This window comes from Canis aureus, chromosome 30, assembly GCF_053574225.1.
Source record: "Canis aureus isolate CA01 chromosome 30, VMU_Caureus_v.1.0, whole genome shotgun sequence".
Lineage (NCBI taxonomy): Eukaryota > Metazoa > Chordata > Mammalia > Carnivora > Canidae > Canis > Canis aureus.
Genome location: NC_135640.1, coordinates 3943020 through 3967990, shown reverse-complemented (window position 1 = coordinate 3967990; position 24971 = coordinate 3943020). Strand labels below are relative to the sequence as shown.

The 24971-nt window shown below is 47.1% G+C and overlaps 1 long non-coding RNA gene across 8 annotated transcripts in view; it reads left to right on the top strand.

Moving 5' to 3' along the window:
- The window catches only part of LOC144301696 (uncharacterized), a 102729-nt gene that overhangs the window by 56362 nt on the left and 21396 nt on the right, over positions 1–24971 (top strand). For 5 of the 8 annotated variants that reach the window (XR_013368433.1, XR_013368430.1, XR_013368426.1 and 2 more), the window contains 2 exons: positions 2037–2126; positions 22484–22878. This is a non-coding gene — a long non-coding RNA (uncharacterized LOC144301696). Of the gene's footprint in view, positions 1–2036; positions 2127–19505; positions 19643–22483; positions 22879–24971 lie in introns of all 8 variants that reach the window. The other 3 variants (XR_013368427.1, XR_013368428.1, XR_013368429.1) reach the window with 3 other exon arrangements.

The window sequence follows — 24971 nt, the reverse complement described above, 5'->3', positions numbered from 1 at the left end:
AGAGATTCTAGAAGGAATTGTGCTCTGATATAACTGATTTTTTAAACTTAATTTAACTTAAACCCAATTAATTAACGTAGAGTGTATTATACTTTCAGAGGAAGAATTCAGGGATTCACCAGTTGGAGATAACAGCAGTGCACGTGACATCACGTGCCCTCCTTCATGCCGGTCCCCTGTGATACCCTCACCCATCCCCTACCCTCCAGCGACCCTCAGTTTGTTTCCTATAATTAAGAGTCTGTATTTCCTGCATCTGTTTTCATCTTATTTGTTTTTCCTTCCCTTTCAGATGTTCATCTGCTTTGCTTCTTTAATTCCACCTATGAATGACACCCCACGGTCATTCTCTTTCCCGACTGACTTATTTCACTTAACATGATTTCTCTAGTTCTATCCACGTCATTGCAAATGGCAAGATTTCCTTCTCTTTGATAGCTGAGCGCCATTCCTCTCTCTATGACCATCATCTATCTCCCATCCTCTTTATTCATCATCTGCCTGAGGGCACCGAGATACCTCACACAGTGTGACTACTGTGGACCTGGCTGTTGTGGACATTGGGGTGCAGGTGCCCCGAGTCTCACTGTATCTGTATCTTCGGAGTCAGCTCCAGGCCCTGCACCTGCGGGTCGCAGGGCGTCTGTATTTGTAACTTCCTGAGGAGCCTCCACACTGTTTCCAGGGCGGCTGACACAGCCCGCAGTCCCACCCACAGTGGAAGGGAGTTGAGTGAATTCTGCAGGACTTGCTAAAGTCTGGTCCACATTTCATTTTGCAGCCTGTGGGCTCCAATTCCTTGTCCTTAAGTATTTCTGGGGAAGCCGGGTGTTGGGCTCCTTTCCAATGCTAACAGGCCACAGCTGGAGCCTGGAAGGAGACAGGTGCGGCCCCCTGCACCAGCAAGCTGCCTCTTGCACAGCCTCCTGCAGCGCCTAGCATCGCAAAGGGGGCGCCCAAGCCCAGGCCTCACCCAGGGTGCACGCATGTGCAGTAGGCCTCGTCTGCCTGCACTAATAGGAGCCAGCCTGTGCTGGGGAAGCCTGATGAAGACATGGGGACGCATCCACCCTGATGAGCCACAGCCTCCTCAGGACGCGCAGGGAGTCTAAAGGGGGATATTGGGCCGTGTTCACGCTGACAGGAGCACCGGTCCTCTCAGGACCCTCGGTGAGGCTTCTGGAAGATGTTGGCCTGCATACACCCTGATAGGAAACCCTGAGCTATCTCAGGATCCACGGGGAGGCTTCAGGATATTGTGGGCCCACATCCACGCTGACAGGAGCCCCTGGGCCACCTCAGGACCCGCGGGGAGGGTTCAGGAAGATGTGGCACCGTGTCCACTCTGGCAGAAACTCCCAGGCCCCTCAGGATATAAGTTGAGGCTTCTGGAAGCTGGGGGCCGCATTCAGAGTGACAGGAGCCACGGCCTCCTCAGTACCCTCAGTGACATTTTGGTAGTACGTGTGGTCATGTCCACACAAAAGGACGCTGACTTCCTCAGGACCCCTGGTCTAGTCTTTGGGAAATATGGGTATGCGTCCATGCGGACAGAAGACCCCAGCCTTGTCAGGGTCTCTGGTGAGGCTTAAGAAAAATGTGGGTGCCGCATGCACACTGACAGGAACCTCCGGTCTCCTCAGGACACACTGTGAAGTTTTGGGAAGATTTGGAGTCCTGTCAATGCTGACAGGAGCCCCCAGCCTCCTCAGGTCTTATGCTGAGGCTTGAGATAAATGTGGGGCCACGTCAACACTGACAGGACCCCCGTCCTCCTCAGAACCTGCACTTTGGCTTCGGGAAATATGGGGCTGGGTCTATGCTGACAGGAGCCCACAGCTTCATCAGGACCCACAGTGAGTTTTCTGGGGGATGTGAGGCCATGTCTAGGCTGACAGGAGCCCCCGGCCTCCTGAGGACTTGCTGTGAGGCTTCCAGAGGATGTGAGGCATAGTCCACAGTGACAGGAGACGCGGCGTCCTCTGGACCCACTGACTATGACACAGGAACACATGGGGCCATGTCCGCACTCACAGGAGCCCGGTTTCCTCAGGACCCCCTGGAGGACTCTGGAGGTGCCGTTGGGGGCCATGTCCATATCAGAACGGACTCCTCTGAACCACAGGGTAAGTGAATGGGTAGAATGAATGGTAGGGTCAGGGAAGGGGAGGCAGTTGGTGGTTAGCCTTAGGTTAGATGTTAGGTGTTAGTGATTATGCTTATGGTTATGGATTAGAGGTTAGGGTGAGGGATAAGGGTAAGGGTCAGTGGCTAGGAGTTAGGATGTGGGTTAGGGGTAGGGATAGGATTTAGAGTTAGGTTAGGGTTTAGGCTTTAGGGATTAGGGCACGAGTTTTGGAGTTGGGTTTAGGGTTATGGTTAGAGTTAGTGTTGGGCTTAGGTTTGCAGTTAGGGTTAGGGGTTAGGGTGTGAGTTAGGGTTAGGGGTTAAAGTTAGGGGTTAGAGTTAAGAGTTAGAGTTAAAGTTACTGCTAGGTTTAGGGTTAGGGCGAGGGTTAGGATTAGGATAGGGGTTAGGGCTAGGGTTAAGGTTAGTGTTTGGTTAGGGGTTAGGGTTAGGGTCAGGTCAGGGTCAGGGTACGGTTTTGGAAAAGGGTAAGATATAGGGTTAGGGAGTGGGTTAGGGGTTGGTTTTAGGGTACGGGTTAGGGTACAGTTTGGGGTATGAGATAGGATTAGTATTAGAGGGTTAAGGTTAGGGTACAGGTTAAGGTTAGGAATAGGATTTTAATACCTTATTTTAAGGTTAGGGTTAGAGGTTAGTGTTCGGGTTAGATTTAAGTTAGGGGTCAGGGTGAAGAGTTCATAATAGGATTAAGAGTTAGCCTGAGGGTTGGCAGGAAGGTTCAGTGAACGTGTTTTGGTCTTGGGGTTTGTGTTTGGTTTTCGATTAGTGATGGGTCTTGTTTAAGGGTTAGGTTAACATTATGATTAAGTGTAGGGTTAGGGTTATGTCTGTGTATGGTTAGAGTTTGGGTCTTGGCATGTGCCTCCACGGGGACTCCTAGTATCTTGTGCAGTTTAGATTTATGCACTCTATTTAGGTTTTGGGTTCAAAGATAGCCTGACTCCACCAAGTCAGTGGCCTCCCCAGAGAATCAAAATATAGGCTTCTGTTGGGGTCAGAATAGACATGGCAGGAATCTCCCGAGCTGAGCTAAGGAGGGGATTTGAGGCTCTAAAGACTCTTTATTAGGATTTTCAGTTGCCTTTCTTTTTTTTTTTTTTTCGATTGACTGTTTATTTTTTTTTTAATTTTTTTAATTTATTTTTTATTGGTGTTCAATTTACTAACATACAGAATAACCCCCAGTGCCCGTCACCCATTCACTCCCACCCCCCGCCCTCCTCCCCTTCTACCATCCCTAGTTCGTTTCCCAGAGTTAGCAGTCTTTACGTTCTGTCTCCCTTTCTGATATTTCCCACACATTTCTTCTCCCTTCTCTTATATTCCCTTTCACTATTATTTATATTCCCCAAATGAATGAGAACATATAATGTTTGTCCTTCTCCGACTGACTTACTTCACTCAGCATAATACCCTCCAGTTCCATCCACGTTGAAGCAAATGGTGGGTATTTGTCATTTCTAATAGCTGAGTAATATTCCATTGTATACATAAACCACATCTTCTTTATCCATTCATCTTTCATTGGACACCGAGGCTCCTTCCACAGTTTGGCTATCGTGGCCATTGCTGCAATAAACATCGGGGTGCAGGTGTCCCGGCGTTTCATTGCATTTGTATCTTTGGGGTAAATCCCCAACAGTGTAATTGCTGGGTCATAGGGCAGGTCTATTTTTAACTCTTTGAGGAACCTCCACACAGTTTTCCAGAGTGGCTGCACCAGTTCACATTCCCACCAACAGTGTAAGAGGGTTCCCTTTTCTCCGCATCCTCTCCAACATTTGTGGTTTCCTGCCTTGTTAATTTTCCCCATTCTCACTGGTGTGAGGTGGTATCTCATTGTAGTTTTGATTTGTATTTCCCTGATGGCAAGTGATGCAGAGCATTTTCTCATATGCATGTTGGCCATGTCTATGTCTTCCTCTGTGAGATTTCTCTTCATTTCTTTTGCCCATTTCATGATTGGATTGTTTGTTTCTTTGGTGTTGAGTTTAATAAGTTCTTTATAGATCTTGGAAACTAGCCCTTTATCTGATATGTCATTTGCAAATATCTTCTCCCATTCTGTAGGTTGTCTTTGAGTTTTGTTGACTGTATCCTTTGCTGTGCAAAAGCTTCTTATCTTGATGAAGTCCCAATAGTTCATTTTTGCTTTTGTTTCTTTTGCCTTCGTGGATGTATCTTGCAAGAAGTTACTATGGCCGAGTTCAAAAAGGGTGTTGCCTGTGATCTTCTCTAGGATTTTGATGGAATCTTGTCTCACATTTAGATCTTTCATCCATTTTGAGTTTATCTTTGTGTATGGTGAAAGAGAGTGGTCTAGTTTCATTCTTCTGCATGTGGATGTCCAATTTTCCCAGCACCATTTATTCAGTTGCCTTTCTGATTTTATCTCTAGTGCACACATATTTCATCAATACTACCAATTATTATTTTAAAGTTTTACTTGAATTACTGTTTCTAACATGGTATGATATAGTTTCAGGTTTACCACATAGTGATTCAACCCTTGGATAGAACGCCTGGTACTGGTCACAGGTGCCCTCCACTATCCCCATTCCCTGATTCCCCATCCCCCCCACATATCGCTGGTATTTATTAGTTTATTCTCTGTGGTTAAGAGTGTGTTTTTTTTTTTTGTTTGCTTCTGTCGTCCCCCCCTCTGCCTCTTTGCCAGTTTGTTTGGTTTCTTAAAATTCACATGTGAATACAATTGTATGGTATTTGGTATCTGTCTTTCTCTGACTGACTGAGTTCATTTAGCATAAGTCCTTTCCACTTCTCCTACGTCATTGTAAATGGCTTCATTTCATCCCTTCTGATGACCCAGTGATGTCGCAGTGGTTATATTTACCACATCGTCTCTGCCCATTCATCAGTCGATGGACATCTGGGCTGTATCCACAGTTTGGCTCTTGTTGATAATGTTGCTACAAACACTGGGCTGCGTGTCCCTCTTCGAAACTACTAAACGACTTTTGTATCCTCGGGGTAAATACCTAGCTCTGCAATTTTGGAATCGTAGGGTAGCTCTATTTTTAACATCTTTTATAAATTTTTTTATGATAGTCACAGAGAGAGAGGCAGAGACACAGGCAGAGGGAGAAGTAGGCTCCATGCCCTGTGAGTCCGACATGGGATTCCATCCCGGGTCTCCAGGATCGCGACATGGGCCAAAGGCAGGTGCCAAACCACTGCACCACCCAGGGATCCCCTTTTTTTAACTTTTCGAGGACCCTCCACAGTGTTTTCCACATTGGCTGCACCTGTTCGTATTGTGATGTATTTCCCCCTTAGGACTGCTTTTGCTGCATCCCAAGATTTTGAACGGTTGTATGTTCATTCTCATTAGCTTCCATGAATCTTTTTAATCCTTCCTTAATTTCCTGGTTGACCCTTTCGTCTTTTAGCAGGATGATCCTTCACCTCCACGTGTTTGAGCTCCTTCCAAACTTCTTGTTGTGATTTAGTTCTAATTTCTTTTTTTCATTATTTTATTATTATTTTTTAATTTATGATAGTCACACAGTGAGAGAAAAAGAGAGGCAGATACATGGGCAGAGGGAGAAGCAGGCTTCTAGCACCGGAAGCCCGACGTGGGATTCAATCCCGGGTCTCCAGATTCACGCCCTGGGCCAAAGGCAGGCGCCAAACTGCTACGCCACTCAGGGATACCTTAGTTCTACTTTCAAGACATTATGGTCTGAGTATATGCAGGGGACAATCCCAATCTTTTCGTATCGGTTCAGACCTGATTTGTGCCCCAGTATGTGGTCGATTCTGGAGAAAGTTCCATGTGCACTTGAGAAGAATGTGTATTCAGTTGAGTTTGGATGTAAAGTTCTGTAGATTTCTGTGAAATCCATCTGGTCCAGTGTATCATTTAAAGCTCTCGTTTCATTGGATATGTTGTGCTTAGAAGACCTATCGAGGGTAGAAAGAACTAGATTGAAGTCACCAAGTATAAGTGTATTATTATCTAAGTATTTCTTCACTTTGGTTATTAATTGTTTTAAATATTTGGCAGCTCTCACATATGGGGCAATATATTGAGGATTGTTAAGTCCTCTTGTTGGATAAATCATTTAAGTATGATTTACTGTCCTTCTTCATCTCTCACTACAGTCTTCGGGGTAAATTTTAGTTTATCTGATATGAGGATGGCTACCCCTGCTTTCTTTTGAGGACCATTTGAATGGTAAATGGTTCTCCAAACATTTATTTTCAGGCTGTAGGTGTCCTTCTGTCTAAAATGAGTCTCTTTTAGACAGCAAATTGATGGGTCCTGCTTTTTTATCCAGTCTGAAACCCTGCGCCTTTTGATGGAGTCATTAAGCCTGTTCACATTCAGAGTTACTATCAACAGATATGAGTTTAGTGTCATCACGATATCTCTTCAGTCCTTGTTTTTGTGGATTGTTCCACTGAACTTCTTCTTAAAGGGGAATTTTAAGAGTCCCCCTTAAAATTTCTTGCAGAGCTCGTTTGGAGGTCACTTATTCTTTCAGTTCCTGCCTGTCTTGGAAGCTCTTTATCTCTCCTTCCATTTTGAATGAGATCCTTGTTGGATAAAGTATTCTTGGTTGCATGTTCTTCTCATTTAGGATCCTGAATATATCCTGCCAGCCCTTTCTTGCCTGCCAGGTCGCTGTGGAGAGGTCTTCTGTTACCCTAATGCTCCTCCCCATAAAGGTCAGGTATTTCTTGTCTCTTGCTGCTTTAAGGATCTTTTCTTTATCTTTGGAATTTGAAACTTCACTATTAAATGTGGAGGTGTTGGACGGTTTTTATTTATTTTAGAGGGGATCTCTCTATTTCCTGGATCTTAATGCCTGTTTCCCTTCCCAGATGAGGAAAGTTTTCAGGTAGGATTTGTTCAAATACACATTCTGGACCTCTGTCCATTTCGACGCCCTCTGGAACCCCAATTAAACGTAGGGTTTTCTTCCTCAGGCTGTCGTTGATTTCCCTTAATCTGTCTTTCTGGTCTTTTAATTGTCTGTCTCTTTTTTCCTCAGTTTCCCTCTTTGCCATCAACTTGTCTTCTATGTCACTCACTTGTTCTTCCACCTCGTTAACCCTTGTCATTAGGACTTCTAGTTTGGATTGCATCTCATTCAATTGATTTTTACTTTCTGCCTGATTGGATCTAGATTCTGCAGTCATGAGTCTATTGAGTCCTTTATGCTTTTTTCTAGAGCCACCAGTAGCTGTATAATAGTGCTTCTGAATTGGCTTTCTGACATTGAATTGTAATCCATATTTTGTAACTCTGTGGGAGAGAGGACTGTTTCTGATTCTTTCTTTTGAGGTGAGGTTTTCCTTCTAGTCATTTTGCTCAGTGCACAGTGGTCAAAAACAAGTTGTATTGGGAAAAGGAGAAAAATAGAGGAGAGAAAGAAGGAAAGAAAAGAGAAAGAGAAAAAAGAATAAAAGAAGAAAGAAGGAAAAAAGAGAATAAAAAGAGAAAGAAAAAGAAAGAAAGGGGGAAAAGGTTGGGGGAAGCAATCAGAAATGAAAAAAAAACATGGGGGAGTATCTTCTGATTCTGTATACTTTAAGTCCCTTGACTTCCCCTGGAACTTGTCCGTCTAGCTGGTCTTCTGGGGGAGGGGCTTGTTCTGCTGATTTTCAGGTGTTTTCAGAGCTGCTCTGCCCCCTGCCTGGTGCAGGGCTCAGTGGGGGTTGTTAACCCCGTGAGGCCCCAGGAGGAACAATCCCAGTGGCAGAGGCCAGCTCTGGAAACCTGGATTCAGCCCCCCCAGTTACTCCAGAGCAGTCTGTCTGATGGTCCAGGAGGCTCCGGGGCAAGGCCTCTGATCTGCTCAGCTCTGCGCAGGAGGGTCCTTGCGGTCCTGGGCCCCCCTGGCCTCTGCCTGTCTCGGGCGAGGCCAGATCCTGGGCTGTGTACCGGAGTCCTGTCCTCCGGGGCCTGCACTGTTGGATTCGAGCTCCCGGGCGTGCAGCTGCGTCTCCACCAAGCCGGCCCCACTGAGCTGCTCCTGGAGCCTCACCGCCCCCTCTGCCCGGAGCCTTTTCCTCTGCCCTAGGCGCAGCCGCCAAGCCCCTCCCAGGTTCGTGCAGCCCCTTTAGCACAGAGCCACCGCCCGAGCCCCTTGGAGCTGCTCCAGGGTCAATGCATGTGCCGTGTACCCCTTAGTGAGCTCAGTGGACTCTCTTGGGAATGCAGGTGTCTGTTAGTGTCCCAGGGAGCCCGAGGGCATCCCCGCCCTCCAAGGTCCTGTGCTGACTCCCTGCGGGTCCAATTCCACCCTGGAAGGTTGGTTCAGCTCCTGCTTCTCTGGGACAGAGCTCTCCTGACTGGGGGGCACTCGCTGTGGCCATAGCCTGGCTCTTCGCAGGACCCCTCCCCTTGGATGCCCTTTGTTTCTTTATTTCTTTTCCCCCATCTTCCTACCTTGATAGATGCGCGAACTTTTCATACTGTAGCATTCGATCTGGTCTCTTTTTAAATCTCAGGCCTAATTTGTGATTTGAATTTTACTTAGGTAATTTGGTGGGTACAGGTGACTTGGAGACCCTACTTTTCCGCCATCTTGCCCCTCCTCCTGTATGTTGCCTTTTAGCTTTGGTTGTTTCCTTCACTTTGCAGAAGCTTTTCAATTTGATGAAGTCCCAATAATATTTTTGCTTTTGTTTCCCTCACCTCAGAGGCATATCTAGAAAGAGGATCCAATGGCCAATGTCATAGATGTTGCTGCCTATCTTTTCTTCTTTGTATGGTTTCAGGTCTCACATTTAGGTCTTTCATCCATTTTGAATTTATTTTTTATACATATCGTATAAGACAGTGGTCCAGTTTCATTCTTCTGCATGTGGCTGCCTGGTTTTCCCAACACCATTTGTTCTTATCCTGGGGTCAGGGTTAGGGTTTGTTGAAGAGACTGTCTTTGTGCTTTTGGATATTCCTTCCTGCCTTGTTGTCGATTAATGGATCATAGAGTTACAGGTTTGTATCTTGTTTCAGATTTCCATTCTGTTCTATTGATCTAAGCATCTACGGTCGGGAGATCCTTGAATGCTGATTCAAATTCTTTGCTGGTTATCTGTTCAAGTTTCTTATTTCTTCCTTCTTCATTTTTGCTATGTCATATATTTCCAGGAATTGATCTATTTCTTCCAGGTTCTTGGTTGCTGGCATATAATTTTTCATAATGTTCTCTTATAATCGTTTGTATTGCTCTAGTGTTGGTTGTTATTTCTCTTTTCCTTTGTGATTTTATTTGGGACCATTCTCTTTTTTATCTTTGTTCTTTTTTAAAGATTTTATCTATGTATTCATGAGAGACACAGGGAGGCAGAGGTATAGGCAGAGGGAGAATGAGGCTCCATGCAGGGAGCCTGATGTGGGACGTGATCCCCCAGGACCCTGGGATCATGACCTGAGCCAAAGCAGATGCTCAACCACTGAGGCACCCAGGTGCCTTGCTGATTCAATTCCTTTGCTTTTATATGTCTGTTCACATTTTCTATTTCCTCCTATTTAGGTTTCCTCGTTTGACATTTCTAGGGATTTGTCCATTTCTTCCAGGTCTCCCAGTTTGTTAGCGTATAATCTTTCATGGTGTTCTCTTATAGTTGTCTGATTTTTCTGGTGTTGACTGTGATCTCTCTTCTCTCATTTGTGATTTTATTTATTTAGATCTTTTCTCTTTTCTTGTTGATAAGGCTGGCTAGGGCTTGATTCAATTTATTAATTATTTTGAAGAACCATCTCTTTGTTTCGTTATTCCATTCTACTGCTTCGTTGATTCTGTATTGTTTATTTATGCTCTCATCTCTATTTTTCCCCTCTTCTATAAGCTTTAGGCTTTGTTTTCTATTCCTTTTCCAGGTCCTTAAGGTGTAGGGTTAGGCTGTGTATTGGAGACTTCTTGTTTCTTGAAGTAGGCCTGTATTGATATGTACTTCCCTCTTAGGACTGCCTTTGCTGCATCCAAGAGGCTTGGAGAAACATATTTTCATTTTCGTTTGTTTTAAATTTCCTCTTTAATTTCCTGGTTGCTCCATTCTCTAGTAGGATGATCATAAACTCAACGTATTTTTGGTCTGTCCAAATTTTTTCTTACTGTCGACTTCGAGTTTCATAGCGTTGTGGTCTGACAATGTACAGGGTGTTATATCAACCTTCTTGTACCTGTTGTACCTGTTTAGGGCTGATTTGTGGCCCATGATATGATCTGTTCTGGAGAATGTCCCATGTGCACTTGAAAGGAATGTGTACTCTGCTTTAGGTTGAAATGTTCAGACTATATCTGTTGAGTCCCTGTGGTCCAGTGTGTCAAGGCTATTGTTCCCTTGTTGATTTTCTGTATAGATGATTGGTCCATTGCCATAAGTGGGTGTGAAAATCCGCTGTCATTGTATTATTATCAGTGAGTTCCTGTAAATTTGTTGTTAATTGGTTTCTATATTAGGTACCCCCATGTTAGCAGCATAAATATTTAGTTGTTTCATCTTTTTTTTTTTAAAGATTTTATTTATTTATTCATGATAGTCACACAGAGAGAGAGAGAGAGGCGGAGACATAGGCAGAGGGAGAAGCAGGCTCCATGCAGGGAGCCCGATGTGGGACTCGATCCCGGGTCTCCAGGATCGCGCCCTGGGCCAAAGGCAGGCGCCAAACCGCTGTGCCACCCAGGGATCCCTAGTTGTTTCATCTTGATAGTCTTTTTAATTATGAAATAATGTTCTTCTTCATCTCTTCTTACAGTATTTGTTCTTTCTTTTTTCAAATGTAAATATTTTATTTATTTATTCATGAGAGACACAGAGAGCAGCAGAGGCAGAAACATAGGCAGAAGGAGAGGCAGGCTCCACACAGGGAGGCCGATGTAGGACTCGGTCCTGGGATCCCAGGATCACACCCTGCGCCAAAGGCACATGCTCAACCACTGACCCTACAGGTGTCCCCCAGGGTTTGGTTTCAAATCTAGTTAGTCTGATATAAGTATGGGTCCTCCAGCTTTCGTATGGTATCCATTACCGTGATAGATGGTTTTCCATCCCCTGACTTTCAATCTCCCGGTGTCTATAGGTCTAACGTGAGCATCTTGTTGGCAGCATACATATGGATCTTGGTTTTTTAATAATGATTTTATTTATGAGGGAGTGAGAGAGAGAGAGGCAGAAAATTAGGCAGAGAGAAAAGCATGGTTCCCACCAGGAGCCCAATATGGGACTGGATCCCAGACTCCAGGATCACAGACTGAGTCCAAGGCAGAGGCTCAAACCCTGAGTCACCCAGGCATCCCGGATCCTGTTTTTTAAGCTATTCTGATACCCTATATCTTTTGATTGGAGCAATTTTTCTATCAGCATTCAGAGTGATTATTGAAAAATATGAACTTATTGCCTTTGTGTTACCAGTAGAGTTGGTGTTTCTGGTGACGTTCTCTGGTCCTTTCTAGTCTTTGTTGCTTTTGGTCTCTTTTTTTCCCCACTAGAAGAATCCCTCTTAAAATTCCTTACTGGACTGGTTTAGTGGTCATGAACTCCTTTATACTTTGTCTGTCTGGGAAATCTTTATCTCTCCTTCTTTCCTGAATGACACCCTTGCTGAAGAAAGAATTCATATGAATTGGACACCTGTAAAAAGAAATTTAAAAACATAAAATAAATTTTTGCTATTTTCATTGAGGAAAATGGCATTTAGGAGGAAAACTAGAAGCTGAAAGGGAGGAGGACAGATTTCACCCTCTGTAGCCTTCACAGGGACCTGGTGTCCTTTCCAAGGAGGGCCCCCCCTCCGTAGGATGCTTCCTTCCCCTCTGCACCTCTCGTTGGAACCCACCAGGCACATCTCCATACCTCTGACACCTCTGCAGTCGCGGTTTATACCATCTTCCATGTATCCTTTTGGGGACCACAGGATCATGTATGGAATCAACCGGCTACTTTTTGACAACATTGGGGGGATTCTGACTTTTGTTGGTTTTGGTGTGTGTGTGTGTCTATCACATGCAGCTATCATGTGCAGCTATCGGATCCTCTGGCTGGGTCACCCAAATGCCAAAATGGTTGGCACAACATCATTTCTGGTGCTGGATCTGGGCAGCTAGCTGGGGTCTCCTGGCCGACCCTGTGCTCGCTGGTGCAATGACTTTCAGCTGGAGGGTCAACTGAGCTGGAAATTCCGGCTCGACCACATTCTCATGACCTGCAGTGGGTCCCGCCAGGCGCTGGGTGCTTCTATTCTCCCCGATGCCTCGCCAGCAGGGAGCCAGACCTTCGGGCCACTCTGGGGGGAGCTCGTGAGGAGCCGGTTGCCCATGGCGGAGCCCTGGGGCTGCCTGTGTGTGGGAGTCGGGGTGGGGATGGGGCTGGGGTTCTTCAGTCTGCTGTGCTGCCTGGCCTTCAGGCCGAGACCCATGCTCACCCAGCCCCTACTCACTAGGGTGAGGAGGATGCCCTCCATATGCTGGTGTGAGTTATCCAGCACCACAAGGTGTGCAGGCTGAGTCCACCTGGTGCAGGTGGCTCAGGTGCATGAGCTGCAAGTGTGGGACCCAGGAAATTTAACAAAAATCTCCTACCCCTGGGCACACAGAGCAGGACTGATTCCATTTTGTGCTACACCTGCCACTTCCCCTATGACCCTGACATGACCTGATTGTTGCTTAAGGCGCTGCCCCACCCTAGTCAGGCTGCTCAACACACCCTAATCAGAAATCAGTTCATAACAATGTAACCCCGCTTTGTGCCCGCCAAATCTATGCGCCGATTCGACCAAAGTAATAGGCTAGCTCAAGTGGATACTATAGGGTAAGGTGTAATTCAATCGGCCACCTGCGTGTGAACTGACATGACAGTGCAACTTTCTGCGTATCCCATGGGCCACTGGCCCCTATAAAGCTGCTACATCTTTTAGTCTTGGGGTCCAAGTCCCTGCTCTGCTGTGTCAGGTGCACCTAGACACAAGCTCCAGCTTGTAAAGAAATCCTTGGGAGTTTGCAATGGTGTTGGCTCCTCAGTGGTTTCTCAGATTCACAATGTTGGGCACAACACAAGGGCCTACTGTCCTGACATCCCTTCTAGTGCCATGCTGACCACCCTGCAGGCCCTCTCTGCCCCAGGCACACAGTCAAGGGAATGCAGTGAGGGGAGGAAGAGCCCCACACCCAGCCAGCCACAGCCTCCTGGACAGAGGGAGCACAGACCTCCGGGTCGCTTTGCACAGACCCTGGTGACCTGAGGCTTCCTGGCTGTCACTCTGTCCCAGGCGCTCTTGGCCCGCGGGGCGCAGCCTGAGTCCCAGTAAAGTCTGTTGCGTCTTGACCCCGGCATCTGGTCCAGTGGAAGGCACATTGGGATGTCAGTTGGGTGTTGCTGGCGGCGCCCCTGCAGGGGCTGGTGGGACCTAGGTGGTACCCCGTCCTCCTCTCTGGGGTTCTCTCCATGTCCCGTGAACAGTGTTCTGGGAGACACAGAATTGGGCTGGCTGTGCATTTTTGCACCACAACACTTTATTGACTTTCTACAGCAAACAGGCTCAGAGCTGAGGGTGCACGCCTTCCCCTGGGGAGGGATACCTTTCTGTCCTTTAGGGGAGGGCAAGAATGACATGGGTTGGGGGGCGGGTGCTGGAGGCCCCCACCTGGGAGCATGTGTGGACTCTGGGTAGGGGCGTTTGTCCTGAGGTTTCAGTCTGAGAGATGGTTCTGAGGACAGCAGAGCTGACATGGACCTGCAGCTCATGGGCTTCTGTGCTGGGCCCCGCAGGGCAGCTGGAACCCGGCCTCAGACTCCCTGGCGCCCCAGCACCTGGAGGAGTCTGCCTCCTGGTATGGGTGTGGGTGGGGCCCACCATCCTACCCCAGGGTCCAGGAGTCAACATTCAGCTGTGAGAGGGCTCGCTCAGACCAAGGTCAGAATCTAGGGCCGGCCAGGGCCATGAGGGCTGGATCCCATTAGTCTTTGTGTTGGGCCTGGGGCGGAGTCTCAAGTCACCCCAACCCTCACAGAGCCCAGGGCCAGGCCAGCCCAGATCCCCATGGGTTAGGGGCTGGTGTCCTGTGCAGGGTGTGTACACTAAATGAGGGACAGTGGGCGGAGGCAGGGCACAGTGGGTCCTCTGCACCACTCACCTGTACTCACCCTGTTGGGGGTTCCCTGTCTTCCCTCCTCCCTGTAACTCCTGGGTATTCTATGGGACACCCAGGCTTCTGATGGGAGCAGGGTATCCAGAGAAACCCGGGGAGGCTGAGCATGTCCCACAGGGGGCACCTGCACCGGGTCCTTGCTGAGGGCCGATGGTGTGGTGGTGGATGGTGTGGAGGCAAGGTTATGATGGTGGTGGAGTGTGGGGGATGGTGTAGGGGTGATGGTGCTGGGGTATAGTGTGAGTGGGGATTGTGTGGGGCTTTGTGGGTTTGAGGGGGATGGTGTAGGTGGGATGCCAATGGGGATGATGAAGTAGGGGGATGGTGTGGGAGTGGGGAATGAGGGGGATGTCGTGGGGGGCCTGCGGACACAGGGCATCTCCTTCCTCTAAGATGCACAAGGAGACGTCTACAGTTAAAGGTGACTAGTCTGGGGTTTGCAGTGACACCTGCCCCTGCCCTGGCTAGACCAGCAGCATTATCTGGGGATCATTATACTATGTATGTTTTCAAATTGCAAATTGTCTCAAATTAAATGCATAGAATTTAGAATAATATAAAGCATCGAGAGTGGGTGTCACTCTGACCCGTCTGACACTCATGGGATCGATGTTTGTCCTGCTCCAGCAGCGGCCATGCAGCCTGGCCACCAGGTCCGGTTCCTCCCCCCACGTCCCCCACCCCATCCCCTGCTTCTCAGGGGGCCCTCCCTCTCCCCTTTGGTGTTCAGCTCCCATGGCAACACCTGAAGGCCCCATCCTTCTGGCCTCCTCATCCCCGAAGCATAGGGAGAGTGGGCACGGGAGTCATCCTCAGCATCCTACCATGGAGCAGTGTGTTTTTGGCTTCTGTTGCTCCCCCGGCCTCAGAAGCCCCATTTTCCCTACCCAGAAGGACCCGGGCCTCCCTCAGGGCCCCGAATCCCCCTGGCCCAACAGCCTCACCCGACCCCCTAGCCATCCCAAAATATGGTGTGGCTGCCGAACGTCCTGTTGACGTCCAAGTCTACCTGCGTGATGTCCCTGGAGGAGACCAGGGCCTCCTCCTTCATTTCCTGTGGGAAAACTGTGGAGGAGGAGCAGGCGTCAGGGAAACAGACCCCGACTCTCAGGAGCTGCCGTGCTGGGCAGGGAGCCCTGGGGCCACCATGGGAGTGTGTACTGCAGAAACCTCCTTCCTTCCTCTGGGAGGCCGGGCATGGCGGGAGTGCCCACTGTACCCGTGACACCTGTGTGAGGGCCTGTGCCCAGCTGTTGTGGGCGGGGAGGTGACGGAGTGTCAGCCTGGGTGGGAGGGGATAGGGGTTCAGCCCAGGTGGGAGGGGACATGGCGGTGTTGTGCCAAAGATTGTGAATCTGAGAAACCACTATGGAGCTGACACTGATGCAAACCCACAAGGGTTGATTTGCAAACTCGAGTTTGCGTCCAAGTTCACCCGACACAGAGGAGCAGGGACTTGGACCTCGTGGTGGGTTTTTGCTTAGTTTTTAGGACTTGTCTCAGGGACCTCCAGAAGGGCTGGAGTAATTCCTCAAGTTCTGTTTACATTTTGATATGGGGCCTTCAAGGGCATTGAGCTCTGCTCTCATTCTAATAGGGGCTTCCAGCCCTCGGGGTGGGCTCAGTTCTTATTCTATTGTGGGGCTTTCTAGGACATTAAGCTGCAAACTTTTGTTTTTTTCCTGTAACTGAAGTAATGTAAATTTTACCTCTTCTTCACCGGGGCCTGGGATGGATGGACCTGTTCGAACCCTGAACTTAAAGAGGAAAGACCTTCATTTTCTTGGCCTCCTTGCGTCCCCTCCCATCCTATCTAGCTCTTTCCCCCTTCCCCAGAGCTCCTGAGAGAGCAATTGCAAATGACCTCAGCTTGGCAGGGTCTGTTGGGGGACAGGCCCAGGGATTTGGGATCAGGAAGACCTGGGGTGCGGTCATACCGGCTGTGCATCGGGATTTGATGCTGCAGATTCATTCCCTAAGGCTATCTTGACAACTGACTTTATACATAGAAAAGCTCTCCTTTATCTTTAAAAGATGAAGAGCCAGTCAAAGCCTTTTTTCTCTGCCCATCTGATTGCTCAGATTCCAATGTGAGACGTATTTCCTGTTAATAAGGATAATTTACTATCCGTAGTACTATGCTTAAAATATTCTGACACAAGTAATTCAGAGGGATGAGGGTTTCTCATCTCTTTCTTCACAGCTCAGTCACTCCTCAGGAAATGCATCTTTATAGATTTGGAAAGAACTGAGAGACATTGTTACCAATGGTCCTATTATTATGTGAAGGATCCTTCCCTGAAATTCTTCCCCTGTTTCAACTGACACTGAAACACTTTGAACTCTTTGGAAGACAAATGTCAAGGAAATAAATGTTATGCATTGCTAATTTTAAATGCACTTGCAATATGGTGTCTATTATAATAGAAGTATTTTTATCTGATTTTTGCTATTTATTATCCGTTCCTGCTTTTCAGGTTGAGGAGGCATTATACGTGTTCATAAGTGTTTTTCTTTCCTTCTGATATAAAATTCTTACTTTGTTTCCATCAAAGGAACTCTTTAAGAATAAGGCAAAAGTTAATTCAACTATTCTTAAAATGTCTTCACACTTGGAGCCTGATTCATTTAAGTCAATTTTCAAAATAAATCTTATTTATTAGGAAAAAAACAAAGATTTATAGGGAAATTGTGAAGATAGTACAGAGCATTTGCATGCACTTGCACTCAGTTTCTCCAATGATTGATATCTTATATCAGTACGGTACAAATATGAGCTAATGAATCAATATTAAAATATTCGCATTAACCAAAGACGATACTTTATTCAGATTTCCTTAGTTTTTGCTAAGTTACCACCCCTCATATGACATTCCATTTGTCCTACTGTTTTCTTAGGCTCCTCTGGATTGTGACAGTCTTTCAGCCTTTCCTTGTTGTTGTTGCACTGGAACACTTTGTGAAGTAGAGTATTTTGTAAAATTTCCCTCAGTTGAGACATGTCTGTTGTTTATCTCATGATTGAACAGTTTTTGTGGATTATATACAGAGATATACTGCCATTTTTATTATATCATATAAAGGATAGATACTATCAACATGATTCATCCATCTTGGTATCGATCTGATCATCTTGCTGAGGTAGTGTTTGTCATCTTTCTCCGTAGTTAAGTGATTCTTCTTCTTCTTCTTCTTATTATTATTATTATTATTATTATTACCATTATATTATCATTATTATTTTAAGTTTTTCATAATGTATTTTGTAGAGGGAAGTTACTATGTGTATTCCACACGTAAGAGTGGGAAGCTATGCTCACCAACTTGAGGGTGGAAAGTCTGCACAAATTGTTTGAAATTCTTCTACATGGGAGATTTCTCTGCCTTGTGTCTTTGGTTTTTTTTCTTTTTCAAAGATGTTATTTATTTATTTGAGAGAGAGAGATAGGAAAGAAAAACCATGAGTGAGAGGGGCAGATGGACAGGGAGAAGCAGGTTCCCTGCTGAACAGGGAGCCTACATTGGGACCTGGATCATGATCTGACTTAAGGCAGAAGCTTAACTGACTGAGCCACCCAGGTGCCCCTATTTCTTTCTTTCTTTCTTTCTTTCTTTCTTTCTTTCTTTCTTTCTTTCTTTCTTTCTTTCTATAATAAATTTACTTTTTATTGGTGTTCAATTTGCCAACATACAGAATAACACTCAGTGCTCATCCCGTCAAGTGCCCCCCTCAGTGCCCGACACACATTCACACCTACCCCTGCCCTCCTCCCCTTCCATCACCCCTAGTTCGTTTCTCAGAGTTAGGAGTCTTTATGTTCTGTCTCCCTTTCTTTTTTTTTTTTGATTGTATTTATTTATTCATGATAGTCACAGAGAGAGAGAGAGAGAGGCAGAGACACAGGCAGAGGGAGAAGCGGGCTCCATGCAGGGAGCCCGATGTGAGATTCGATCCCGGGTCTCCAGCATCGCGCCCTGGGCCAAAGGCAGGCGCCAAACCGCTGCGCCACCCAGGGAACCCTGTCTCAATTTCTGATATTTCCCACACATTTCTTCTCCCTTCCCCTATATTCCCTTTCACTATTATTTATATTCCCCAAGTGAATGAGAACATACAATGTTTGTCCTTCTCCTATTGACTTCACTCAGCATAATACCTTCCAGTTACATCAACGTTGAAGCAAATGGTGGCTATTTGTCATTTCTAATGGCTGAGCAAGGCCCACCTTTTCTCTCCCTTCATCTTCTGAGTCTCCTATGACATGAATGTTATTGTTTTAATAAGTGGCTGAGTTCCCTAAATCTGTCTCTGCGGTCCATAACTTTCGTTGTTTTTAAGGCTTCCACTAGGGACTGCATCTCAGTTATAGCATTTTTAACCTTGGCCTGACTAAATTTTAGTTCTTTTATTTCTACAGTAAGGGATGCTCTAGTTTTCTTTTGTGCTCTTTTTCTAGCCCAGATGCTCTCTTTATAATCATTGTTTTAAACTGTAGTTAGACATCATATATTTGTATTGATGGACTTCCTGGCAGTGAGTACTACCTCATGTTATTTTATGGAGGAGAATTTCTCCATCTCATTATTTTTTCCAGAAAAGAAAGTAGGAAGAAAAAGAAAAACCAAGAAAAACAATAAGAACTTCCCTCCCCCCCCAAAAAAAAAACAGATTATTTTGGCCTCCTTGTTAAAAGATTCTAAATCCCAAAATAACAAACACAATTAAAGTACCATGAGTGTAAAAATAAGATATATATATGGTACGTACATAAAAATTAAAATAAGGCAATTAATAAAATAGAATCAAAGAAAATAAATGAAAATAAAGCACAAATTACAAAGGAAGCTAGAGCCTACTTTCCAGGCAGTGCTGAATCTCTACAGCCTCTGTGGTCCGACAACTTGTTGGCAGTGAGTGGTCTGTGCGGGGTCTGGGGATGGCCCATGGTGCTGATTGTCAGGTGCACATCTGCCTAAGTGATGCACCTGCAGGGTCAGGGACCTGGTGGGTTTCAGTGACTCTTGCCTCCAGCGGGTGGCACTGTGCTGCTCCCTGAGACTCAGCGCTGTTTGGCATGATGCCGGTGGGGATGCTGGGCCCTCTGGGTCTGGGGCTGATCATCCCACCCCCAGTCTGCAGGCCCTCCACAGAAGAGCCCCCAAGCTCATTTCTCAGAATCCTGCTTTCACTCTGCCTACGTCCGAGCTGCTTTTGGTTTTGTTTTTTTATCTCAGACTGTTGTGCCCAAGATTGCGAATCCGAGAAACCACCAAGAAGCCCACACCGAAGCAAACACACAATGGTTTATTTATAAGCTCGAGCTGGTGTCCGAGTATACCTGACACAGTGGAGCAGGGACTTGGACCCCGAGGTGGGTTTTAGCTTAGTTTTAACGGCTTGTCTCAGGGACCTCCAGAAGGGCTAGAGGAATTCCTCGAGTTCTGTTTACATTTTGATATGGGGCCTTCAAGGACATTGAGCTCTGTTCTCATTCTAATAGGGGCTTCCTGCCCTTGGCCTGGGCTCAGTTTTGATTCTATTGTGGAGCTTTCTAGGACATTAAGCTGTAAACAGCAAAGGTTCCACACCTGGAAGGGGTATGTCACACTGTTGCTATATGCTGAAAATGTGGTACTGGAAACAGGAAACCCGGGAGCCTCCACCAAAACGTGTTAGAACTAAGGAGTGAGTTCAGGGGATCCCTGGGTGGCGCAGCGGTTTAGCGCCTGCCTTTGGCCCAGGGCGCGATCCTGGAGACCCGGGATCGAATCCCACGTCAGGCTCCCGGTGCATGGAGCCTGCTTCTCCCTCTGCCTGTGTCTCTGCCTCTCTCTCTCTCTCTCTCTCTGTGACTATCATAAATAAATAAAAATTTAAAAAAATTAAAAAAAAAAAAAGGAGTGAGTTCAGTAAAGTCACGGACACAAACTGACCCTACAGAGCAGAGTAGCCTTGCTTGGTCCCGACAATGAGCACTCAGGAAGGAAAGGAAGGACGTGAACGCCTTCTCAGGAGCATCAAGGAGAAGAAATAATGAGACTGAACCAAAGGAGCACAAGACTTGTGCACTGAGCCATACCAGGCTCTGGGAGGCCGTCCTGGGCTCGTGGGGTGGGAGCCTCATCTTGTGAAAATGTCTGCAGTTCCTGTAGGCACCCTCAGTTTCAATGTCATTCCTATCAAAATCATGGTGGCAGGTCTTAGAAATAGGAAAAAAAAAATCCATAACATCCATCCGCCCCCACAAATGACCCGGGACAGCCAATCAGTATTTGAGAAGCAGGACAGAGCGGGATGCACCACTTTCCGATTTCAAATGATGTCACAGAGACACAGGATAAAGCAGTGTGGTTTTCGGGCCCCCACCTGGCTCCGTTGGTTAAGCATTCGACTCCTGATCACACCTCCTGTCCCGATATTAGGGGTGGTGAGTTCTAGCCCTGGGCTGGGCCATGGATGAGGCATGGAGCCTATGTAGGCAAAGCAGTCCCACGGCGGGTGGTCCCAGTATAAGCTGAATGAGCAAAACAGAGAGTCCAGAAGGAAATGTGCTTTGATACAACTGATTTTTTAACTTAATTTAATTTAAACCCAATTAATTAACGTATAGTGTATTATACTTTCAGAGGAAGAATTCAGGGATTCACCAGTTGGAGATAACAGCAGTGCTCATGACATCACATGCCTTCCTTCATGCCAGTCTCCTGTTAACCCACCCCCCCGCCTCCAACGACCCTCAGTTTGTTTCCTATCATTAAGAGTCTGTATTTCCTGCAACTGTTTTCATCTTGTTTTTCCTTCCCTTCACAGTTGTTATATGCTTTGCTTTTTTAATCCCACCTATGAATGACACCACCCGGTCATTCTCTTTCCTGACTGACTTATTTCACTTAACATGATCCCTCTAGTTCTTTTTTTTTTTTAATTTTTTTTAATTTATTTATGATAGTCACAGAGAGAGAGAGAGCGGCAGAGACACAGGCAAGGGAGAAGCAGACTCCATGCACTGGGAGCCCGATATGGGACTCGATCCCGGGTCTCCAGGATCGTGCCCTGGGCCAAAGGCAGGCGCCAAACTGCTGCGCCACCCAGGGATGGATCCCTCTAGTTCTATCCACGTCATTGCAAATGGCAAGATTTCTTTCTCTTTGATGGCTGAATACCATTCCTCTCTCTATGACCATCATTTATCTCCCATCCTTTTTATCCATCATCTGCCCGAGGGCACCGAGGCTCCTCCCACAGTGTGGCTACTGTTGACCCGGATACTGTGAACATCAGGACATGCAGGTATCCCGATTCTCACTGCATCTGTATCTTCGGAGTGAGCTCAGGCCTTTCACCTGCTGGTCGCAGGGCGGCTCTATTTGTAACTTCCTGAGGAGCCTCCACACTGTTTCCAGGGTGGCTGCACCAGCCCGCAGTCCCACCCACAGTGGAAGAGGGTTGAGTGAGTTTTGTGGGATGTGGTAAAAGTCTGGTCCACATTTCATTTCGCGTCCTGTGGGCTCCAATTCCTTGTCCTTTAGTATTTCTGGGGAAGCTGGGTGTTGGGCTCCGTTTCAGTGAGACGTTTCCGGAGCTAACAGGCCCCAGCTGGAGCTTGAAAGGAGGCAGGTGCTGTCCCTGAAGAGCCCGCTGCCTCCTGCACAGCCTCCTACAGCGCCTGAGCATCCCGCAGGGGGCGCCCGAGCCCAGGCCCCACCCAGGGGGCATGAATGGGCAGTAGGCCTAATCTGCCTGCAATAACAGGAGCAAGCCTGTGCTGGGGAGGCCTGAGGAGGACGTGGGGAAGCGTCCACGCTGATGAGCCGCAGCTTCAGGAAATTGTGGGCTTGCATCCAGGCTGAAAGGAGCCCCTGGGCCACTCAGGACCCACGGGGAGTCTTCAGGAAGATATGGGCCCACATCCACGCTGACCAGAGCCCCTGGGCCACCTCAGGACCTAAGTAGAGGCTTCTGGAAGTTGGGGTCCGTATTCACGGTGACAGGAGCCCCGGTCTCCTCAGAACCCTCAGTGATGTTCGGGAGGACGTTGGGTGACATCTACACAACAGGATGCTGACTTCTTTAGGACCCCCGGTGTTGACTTGGGGAAATATGGGGTACGTCCATGCGGACAGAAGACCCCAGCCTTGTCAGGGCCTGTGGTGAGGCCTCAGAAAAATGTGGGTGGCCAATCCACACTGACAGGATTCTCCTGCCTCCTCAGGACCCACTGTGAAGTTTTTGGAAGATTTGGGGCCACGTCAATCCTGACAGGACCTGGACTTTGGCTTCTGGAACTATGGGACTGCGTCTATGCTGACAGGAGCCCACAGCCTCCTCAGGATGCGCCGTGAGTTTTCTGGGGGATGTGGGGCCATGTCCAGGCTGACAGGAGCCCCCTGCCACCTGAGGACCTGCTTGAGGCTTCCAGAGGATGTGAGGCATAGTTCACAGTGACAGGAGACCCAGCATCCTCAGGACCCGCTGACTATGACTCAGGAACACGTGGGACCACGTCCACACTCCCAGGAGCCCTGCTTCCTCCGGACCCCCTGGAGGACTCTGGAGGCTCCGTTGGGGGCCACGTCCACATCAGAAGGGACTCCTCAGAACCACAGGGTAAGTGAATGGGTAGAATGAATGGTAGGGTCAGGGGAGTGGAGGCAGTTGGTGGTTAGGCTTAGGTTAGATGTTAGGTGTTTGTGATTAAGCTTATGGTTACGGATTACAGGTTAGGGTGAGGGATAAGGGTAAGGGTCAGTGGTTAGGAGTTAGGATGGGTGTTAGGGATTAGGGAACGGGGTGGGGTTAGCGATAGGATTTAGAGTTAGGGTTAGGGTTTAGGCTTTAGGGATTAGGGCAGGAGGTTTGGAGGTGGGGTTAGGGTTATGGTTACAGTTAGGGTTGGGCTTAGGTTTCCATTTAGGGTTAGGGGTTAGGGTGTGAGTTAGGGTTAGGGGTAAGGGTTAGGGTTTAGGGTAAAAGGCTATGTTTAGGGTTAGGGCGAGGGTTAGGTTTAGGATAGGGGTTAGTGCTAGGTTTAGGGTTAGTGTTTAGTTAGGGACTAGGGTCAGGTCAGGGTCAGGGTATGGTTTTGGAAAAGGGTAAGAGATACGTTTAGGGTGTAGTTTAGGAGTTAGTTTTAGGGTACAGGTTAGAGTACAGTTTGGGGTATGTGATAGGATTGGTATTAGCGGGTTAAGGTTAGGGTACAGGTTAAGGTTAGGAATAGGATTTGAGTATATTAAGTTAAGGTTAGGGTTAGAGGTTAGGGTTAGATTTAAGGTAGGGGTCAGGCTTAAGGGTTTAGAATAGGTTTAGGATTTAGGGTGAGGGTTGGCAGAAAGGTTCAGTGAATGTGTTTTGGTCTAGGGGTTTGTGTTTGGTTTTCGATTAGTGATGGGTTTTGTTTAAGGGTTACGTTAACATTAGGATTAAGTATAGGGTTAGGGTTATGTCTGTGTATGGTTAGAGTTTGGGTCTTGGCATGCGGACTCCTAGTATTGGGCAGTTTAGTTTTATGCACTCTAGCGTTTGGGTTCAAAGATAGCCTGACTCCACCAAGTCAGTGTCCTCCCCGGAGAATCAAAATACAGGCTTCTGCTGGGGTCAGAATAGACATGGCAGGCTTCTCCTGAGCTGAGATAAGGAGGGGATTTGAGGCTCTAAAGACTCTTTATTTGGATTTTCAGTTGTCTTTCTGATATTATCTCTACTGCGCCCATGTTTCATCAATACTACCAATTATTATTTTAAAGTTTTACTTGAATTCCTGTTTGTAAACACAGCTTCCGGTTTACCACATAGTGATTCAACCCTTGGATACAACGCCTGGTACTAGTCACAGGTGCCCTCCACTGTCCCTATCCCCTGATTCCCCATCCCCCCACCTTCCTCTGGTATTTATTAGTTTATTCTCTGTGACTAAGAGTGTGTCTCTTGGTTTGCTTCTCTCATCCCTCCTGAGCCCCTTTGCCAGTTTGTTTGGTTTCTTAAAATCCACATGTGAATGCAATTGTATGGTATTTGGTATCTGTCTTTCTCTGACTGAGTTCATTTAGCATAAATCCTTTCCACTCCTTCCACGTCATTGTAAATGGCTTCATTTCATCCCTTCTGATGACCGGGTGATGTCGCAGTGTGTATATTTACCACATCTTTCTGCCCATTCATCTGCCAATGGACATCTGGGCTGTATCCACAGTTTGGCTGTTGTTGATTACGCTGCTACAAACACTGTGCTGCGTGTTTAGAATCTACTAAAGTACTTTTGTATCCACGGGGTAAATACCTAACTCTGCAATTTTGGAATCGTAGGGTAGCTCCATTTTTAACTTCTTTTTTAAAAAAAATTTTTATGATAGTCACAAAGAGAGAGGCAGAGACACAGGCAGAGGGAGAAGCAGGCTCCATGCACTGGGAGCCCGAAGTGGGATTCCATCTCGGGTCTCCAGGATCGCGCCCAGGGCCAAAGACAGGCACCAAACCACTGAACCACCCAGGGATCCCCTTTTTTTAACTTCTCGAGGACCCTCCACACTGTTTTCCAGAGTGGCTACATCTTTTTGCATGCCCACCAGGAGTGTAAAGGTGCTACCCCTTCTCCATAGCTTCACCAACACCTGTTCTTTCTTGTGTTGTTAATATTAGCCATTATGACGGTTGTCAGGTGACATATAATTGTGGCTTTGGTTTGCATTTCCCTGATGATG